Consider the following 7908-nt stretch of genomic DNA (forward strand, 5'->3'; position numbering starts at 1 on the left):
TCCAAGCTTCTTCAGAAGAAGCTTCTGGCCCAGTCACTTTCATCCTTAAACACGAGAAGGATACAAGTAACCCTGAGGCTGTTCTTGGTATGAGAACAGCAGCACAAAAGTCTGGGGCAGCACAAAAGTCTGCCAGGAAAGAGAGATGCTGTTCAGTTGGCCCACTAAAAGCTGCGCCTGGTGTGAATAACATCATGTGTTTTGTACAATGATAACGGTGTATCTCTCTATGTAGTGTTACCCATTCTGTCTCTCCAAGATCTCAATAGTCCAAGGAGGTGTGCTGCAGAGAGGATAACATGATCATATGCGCTAGTTTATGTAGTCTGCATTTTAAACATGAGCAGTCCCTTGTGGAAAACTTGCACAGGTAAAGATTTTTCCATGTGGCCTGCATCCTGTGTAGCAAGCCTTGGCAGCAGGAACTAAATTCTTTCAAAGAAGGAAATGCCAATTGTTTAGGGCCAATTTAAAATTCCTTTCATATTGTGTCAGCCAAGCACTTCTGTCTTGTCTGGGCCTCTTAGTCTTCTTTATTGGCTTGCATCTGCGTTGTCCTTGATAAATGCCTTTCGATGGCTTACTTTTGTCCCTGATTTCAATCTCTGTCCCTTCCTGTTTTGATCTCCCTACCCTCAGCAATGGAGGAAAAGGCCCTTTGTTTGACCAGGTCTGAGCCTCAGCCATGGACTGGTGCTTATTCCCAATGCTGATGCTTGCATTTTGACATAGATTTGGATCTCACATATTTATAATGGGCATTAAACTACAGATGCTGGGAGTCTGTAATTGCGATGCCCTCAGCAGCTCTTGGTATCTTACCTTGATATTCTAATCTCTGTCTTTTGCATAGATTAGAAAGGAGGCCCCTAACCTGACTGGCTGCAATATACCTACTAAGATAGGAAGATGGTTATCAGTTCATTAGGCTCTTGTTATCCATACCTGCCATTTAGGCTCTTATCAAATGCTGTTTGAGGAAAGTCTAATCATACCTATCAACCCACAACATTATCCACTGGAACAACTTTTACCTCCCTTCCGCACCCCAGGGGGGTGGGGGGTGGGGAACAATGCAAAGCACTAGCCAGAGGATTTCATCTTGTAAATCCAGGTTGGCTGGCTGGAACCCAGGTTGCTCAAGAGTAGTCTGTTGCAAGGCCAGACCTGGAGACTAGCAGAAAAAGAGCTACTCTTCACATGCTGCCATAAAACCTGACATTGCTCCGGTGTTGCTGCCTGATAAGCGAGTCGAAATGCTTAGCATCTGGGTGCCAATATGTTTCCTACACGGCAGCCTGCCTGACAAAAGTTAAACGGCAGCGCTGGGATTAAAGTAGGCAAAAGGTTTGTGGCAGAACTATTTAGTAGCCAAAATCTTATCCCTCTAATGGCAATATAAGAAGATGCTTACTCTGGGGCTCTGTGAGGTAAGCAGGGCACAACTGTATACATCCTTTGCTTCTAAAAGGAATATAAAATCCCCTTGGTGTAGAATTAAGAACTGTTGGGGTTCTCTGGAAGACAGAAGCTGTGCTACAAGGCTTCACCCCTAAGAAGCCTGTTGCAGTTCACTGAGAGAGTTCTGCAATGAAGGAGATAAATATTCCATGCTCAGATTTCTATGGTAATCATGGCATTCTAGACTACATGTGGCTTGAAATTCAGGGATGTAGTTGAACAGGGAGCACCCTAATAATTTCATACCCCCCATGACTATGTGAGCCCCAGTATCATATACATTACGGTTCAGCTAAAACGCAGGATATACTGATTCAGAACCAGTGCACTCCTTTTTAGTGATTCTTGACAGCTTCAGGACTAAAAAACAAAATGCTCCAAAGTGGTCCATTGCTAGAACGATTGCCTCTAGCTATCTAGATCTTAATTGGGCAGGAAGGAAACAGAGGAAAAACGTGGTGAAATAAGTAGCAACAGAGAGGTTAAACTCTAGCTATGAGCATTTCTGGGTATCCACGAAAGCAGTAGGATTAAGGGTAAACGGAATACAGCTAAGAAAATGGACTCAAGTAAAATGACAGTGTAGGGCAGAGCTTTTCAAATTGTCGCAACATGTTAGCGAGTAGGCTGCAGCGTGTAGGTGTGGTCTTTTTGCTCCTCCTGGGGCTGGAAAAGGGTTAGTTTAACCTCTGGTTAAACTGAATTACTGTGTCGCGAAATGGTGCAAGTCTAAAAAGTGTGTCACCAACATAAAAAAGATTGGAAAGCTTTGGTGTAAGGGGGGGTAGGCAAAAGCTGCTCCTCACCTCAGACACTGGCGTCACAAAGGGTAGATTTGCACCCCTCTCATTTGTGACTATAGTCTCTGGCCCCAGTGGTGTCTTCACATGCATGTGTTTCCCCATGCTAGAGACTGGTTTTAATTTAATCTTATTTTTCTTTGTGGGGGCAGGGTTAAGTGCTTCACTAGGGGATTATTGTTGTGGGGGCAAAACCTACTACCCTTGACATTGGGCAGCAACCAATTAATACAGTGGTACCTCGAGTTACATACGCTTCAGGTTACATACGCTTCAGGTTACAGACTCCGCTAACCCAGAAATATTACCTCGGGTTAAGAACTTTGCTTCAGGATGAGAACAGAAATCATGCAGTGGTGGTGCAGCGGCAGCAGGAGGCCCCATTAGCTAAAGTGGTGCTTCAGGTTAAGAACAGTTTCAGGTTAAGAACGGACCTCCAGAACGAATTAAGTTCTTAACCCGAGGTACCACTGTACAGGGACTGAGAAGGGGCTCCTCTCTTTTGATGACAGCTTCAGGGTAATGGAAGAAGGGCAATATGTTTCCAATACCCCTTCCCCCAAAACAACAACACCACCACCCCAGGAATGAATTTGGAAAAAAGAAGCGGAGGCCATGAGAACCATTGGTTTCCTTCTCCATTCTGCCCTGAAGAACACAGCTGGTATATGGGTAAAAGTGCCTTGCCTCCTCCCTAGGGTCTTGTGCCTGTGTAAAAGGGGGCAGGTTCATGTTTAGAGAAGCAGACCTGCTTCTGCTCTGACTGAAGCAATGCCTTGATGGATTGGAGTAAGGGAATGTGGTTGAGCAAAGGCTTGGCACTCCTCATCTGTCACCCTCCCATTACTTTTGATGGTTTTTCTTTTCTTTTTTCCTTTTGCTAGTGTTAACTGACAGAAACATTTCCAGTTCATTGGAAAACTTAAGATTCTAGAAATTTTGCTTAAAAACCCTCAGCAAGCTGTATTTGAAAGGAGAATTTCCAAATGCACACTCACCCAAACAGTGTTGTCCATTCGGATTTCTTGCCAAACAACACACGCTGTACCTTGAGGTTTTTGTTTCGTTTTTCTTTTAAAAAGCATAGAACACTGTCTAAAGCAAACATATGCAGGATCATATTTCTTGACATTCTTCTTGTGTGCATAAACACGGGCTCTATGCTGGCTTTCGATTGTGCTTCCACTAGTCGAAAATGACATGTACAGATGCTAGGTTGGCACAAGGCTCGAAACCAAACTGGTAGAGTTCGGGAATGCTGAGCCAGACCAAAATATGAGGTCGAGGAAGCTGCTCTTATAATAATAGTGGTTATCTGTTTAATGTGTGATCTGGTGGCGACTGGATGTTGACCATAAGCAATTATGCATGCTCTAAAAACTGGCTGCAGAAAAAACCAGAGTTTCTGTAGGCCAGGAAGACAACTCAGACTGTGAGAAAGGGCAGCTCTATTTCCTCTTAAACTAATTGTTCCTTTGATTTGATTTCACCAGTTTTAAAAAGGCACAATTTCACTGCCATCAGGAATGCTGCTGAATTTAAGAACACCTTCTTAGATTGCTGAATCTAAGAGTGCAAAGCATTTGGATTAGATTGGTTCTTGAGGGAATTGATGCAAACAGTAATGCTCCTGCAAAGGTCCCATTGACTTCAGTGGGGCATATGCAGGAGAACTTCCTGATGGCGGATTGTGCATTAGCATTTTTTTATTTTTGAGGGAAACTTAGGAGGGGGTGTAGGTTGAGGACTGCAACCTCAAGTAATAGCTCACCTATGTGAATGAGATTTGAAAGCTACAATGCAGGGGAAATATTCATAATGACTCACATCTCCTGAAACCCAGCATTTTTCAATTGTGGAATATATGTTCACACATTCAGCTGCCAGTCATCAAGTGTAACAAAATTAAGTGATGTATGTATGAACCTTCTCTTTGTTTGCCAGTGAGGAGTGTGGGTGCTTGAACACCTAACATTTTTAAAAATAACAATAATATCGAGTTCATTTTTTGATTCATAAAGCCATGCTAACGTTGCAACTTAGAGACACATTTCATCCTGAGTTATTTTAAAATTTATTTTTAAGTTACCTCTGACCATAATCCAGCTCAAGTTCAGGCCCCTTCAAGCCTAGCATGGAACTTTTTAGTCAGAGTAAAATGTGATTAAATTTGCTGGATTGTGGTCTATTTGTTATTGCAGTCTGCATGTATGAAGTCTGTTGGTTAAATAAATTGCAAAAACGTTATACTTCAATTTCAAGGTCTAGAAACAAGTGATCTAGAAGCTACAGTTTTCTTATTATCTTAATAGATGAAGTATTGCAGCAAAGAACTGACTTGTTTTGCCTCTTTGAAAAACCATGAGAACTGTTCACGGTTTGTTTTGCACACGAGCAGAGTAGGGATTTGGATGTGGTTACTTACACATTATTATATGTATATAAGGCAGGAAGGGCTGATCGAGAGGAGCACCACTGCATACTTGATCTCCCAGCAACGGTGTCCCTACCACATATCTGAATGGTGAGAGTGCAGGATAGATGGTGGAGAGATCAGGGCAGTTTATGGGCACCAGAATGGCACTGCCAGTGTGCCTGAACTGCCCCAACCTCACTGTTGCCCTGCTCAGCCCCTCCTCTTGTCCTGGTAGGCAACAGTGATGTCACTGCAGGGGTGCACTTTGGTCTTTCAAATTTCAGTGGTGCCCTGTATGAGGCCAAAATTCAGCACCCCCCACTTTTGCCTTCCATTCTGCATGCGTTCTATGTCATAGTTATGGTGCCATGTGGCACGCCCCCCTCAGCTCAGCACCCAGTATAGGGAGACTGGTTCTGCTGCCCTAAATTTGCTTTGGTCATGGCTAGGATGCCAAGTTCACAGTCCACTCTTTTGGCTGCTCCTGATATTTGGTGAAACTGCACCACACACACACACACACACACAAAATCAAGACATCCGCTATTCTAAATAAATAGGTTGGCCTTATAAAGAAACTGAGTTTGAAACATTCCTTTCGGAACAAATAGGAAATTAAAGCAAAGTTACTTCGAGTGTGGGTAATGGATATTCCTAAGCGTCTGGAAAATGGATATTCCCTATTGATCCTTATTCAAAATCATTAAGGATTTGAAAAACATAATTAATGGCTTTAAAGAAGGATAGTTAGGAGATACCCGTTTTCCAGAGGGCTAGAAACTTATAAAGAAAAAACATCCACACCTACAGTAACTTTGCTAGAATTTGTTTGTTTGTTTTGGAAACCTTCTTGAATGATTTATCCTCACAATCTCGTCTTGAAATTAACAGTTTCATTTTTTTTTTTTAAATAGAAAAGGACTTAAAATAATTGTGTTCAACCAGTAGTGCACAATTTCAAACCCTCCAAACTGAGCACAGCCAAATAGGGCAGCTTATTGAGGTCTTGCTGCTGTGACTGCAAAAGTGGAGATGTATGTGTCACCTGGCAGATCCCAATAAATGGCTGGTGGGAAGCATAAATGAAACTGGCAGATATATAGACATGTTAGCTTTTCTCATAACAGCATTGTGACATATGTCCTAATAGGTGAACAGTGAAGCACAAGTCGGAGGTGCCCTTGAAGATGAAGGACTGGTGCAGATCTCTTTAAGACAGGACTAGGAAACCTCCAGCTCATGGCTCAACTCTGGCCCCTCAGGGGTCCCAGTTTGGTCTGCCAGGCTATTCCTGGCAAACCACACTTACCTGTTTGTCCCACCCCTGGTGCCATATGTGAGATTAGGACTCAGGGGTCAGCAAACGTTTTCAGCAGGGGGCCGGTCCACTGTCCCTCAGACCTTGTGGGGGGCTGGATTATATTTTGAAAAGAAAAATGAACGAATTCCTATGCTCCACAGATAACCCAGAGATGCATTTTAAATAAAAGTACACATTCTACTCATGTAAAAACATGCTGATTCCCTGACCATTGGCGGGCCGGATTTAGAAGGCGATTGGGCTGGATCCAGCCCCTGGGCCTTAGTTTGCCTACCCATAGATTAGGTGTAGGACAGATATGGATGTAGCTTCAAAGGGACCTCAAAGTGAGCTCTTGATTGTTCCTTTGCTGAAGCAAGAGGTGCTCCCGCATCGCAAAAAAGTTTGCACTGAAACTCCTACTAAAATGTATTACTGTAAACTGCCCTGTGTTCCTCAGATGAAGGTTAGTATATGAATGTAAGAAATAACAATAAAATATTAAATAATAATTTAAATGTGGTAAGCTGCAGTTGGGGACCCCAGACCGCAGAGCAGGCAGGGCTGGTGAATCAGTGGCCCCTCAAGTGTTACTTGACTATGAACTCCATCATCCCTGATCATTGGCATGTTGTCTGATGGGAGTAAGAGGGACAACATGGAACTCTCTTAGAATCATAGAGTTGGAATGGACCCTGAGAGTCATCTAAGTCCAACTCCCTGCAATGTAGGAATCTTTTGCCCAACGTGGGGCTCGACCCCGTGATCTTGAGATTGAGAGTTGGGACACAGGTCCTCCAGCCCTGTCCTAAGGCAAGCTCAGGTCATATCTGGGCCTTAATTTTTTCTAGCAGAATGGAAGGTTGAGCGCGGGTTCAGTTTGCCTCTCGCCTGCCACAGTTTTGCCTCTAGAGAGGCACAATTGCTGCAGGTGAGGATGACAAGCAAGCCTCAGACAGATTTATCTCCGTCCTCCCAGTCTAAAGATGGGTCTCTGTGGTTGTTATAGCCATCATCATATATTATTTCAGAGGTTTGGGCTAAATGGTCTTCATAGTCCCTTCCGACTCTACAATTCTACGGTTCTGTTCTGTTAATGATGCAGTTACTGTGATCCCCTCAGTTTCATCCTATTAAACACAGAGGAGTGACATGTGTCTTAGATAATGTCTGCATTAAGTCCCTAATTTTAACCTGAGGGGCAGAATTTTACTTTAAAAAATGCCCCCCCCCCATGGACTTGGTAGGGGCAGAAAGACTCTCCTGGATCAATTTATAATAAAACGCCGATATTCTATTTCTTTTTGAATGGCAGCATTTTAGCGCAATGTGAAAAGCGCACTTCATTCACTCCCTTGGCTGTTTATGTATTTATGCCAAATCGGTGGTAGCATCGCACATAAGGATCTATCATATTAGAGAAGGAGAAAATGACTATTATAATACTTTCTGCTCTCGGTTTCCTCTACAGTAATGCCCTTACACCTTTTCCTTTTTCAGGCTTTCTGTAGCATCCTAAACAGAAAGATATTGAAGGGAGCTGTTGCTGCTTTGATCCTTATGCTTGTTGTCAAAGCGCTTGGGAATGAAGAGACTGTTGGCTACAATTGACTGTGACAATTAGGAGATGATCAGAGCCCTAGAGTGGAGCACTTAAAGGGTAATTTACATGTCAGTTTGTCGAATAATAAAAAAAAGATATTCAGCTAAGATTCCCCCCCTCCTCTCCCCCACTCAGTGCCTTGTAAACTGCAATTTGTGCTCTGGTAAAGGGGGGAGGAAAAAAAAACCCTGGCAGAGGAGTTAGGATAGCCATTTCCATTTGAAAAGAGGCAATCATAAGGCCACTGCTGAGCCTATTGTCCACTAAAAATGCTGATTTGCAGTCAGGGAGTGAAAGAGTGGAACCATCACTACAGAGAACCTCATAC

Source organism: Podarcis erhardii (assembly GCF_964252035.2).
Source record: "Podarcis erhardii genome assembly, chromosome: 1".
Lineage (NCBI taxonomy): Eukaryota > Metazoa > Chordata > Lepidosauria > Squamata > Lacertidae > Podarcis > Podarcis erhardii.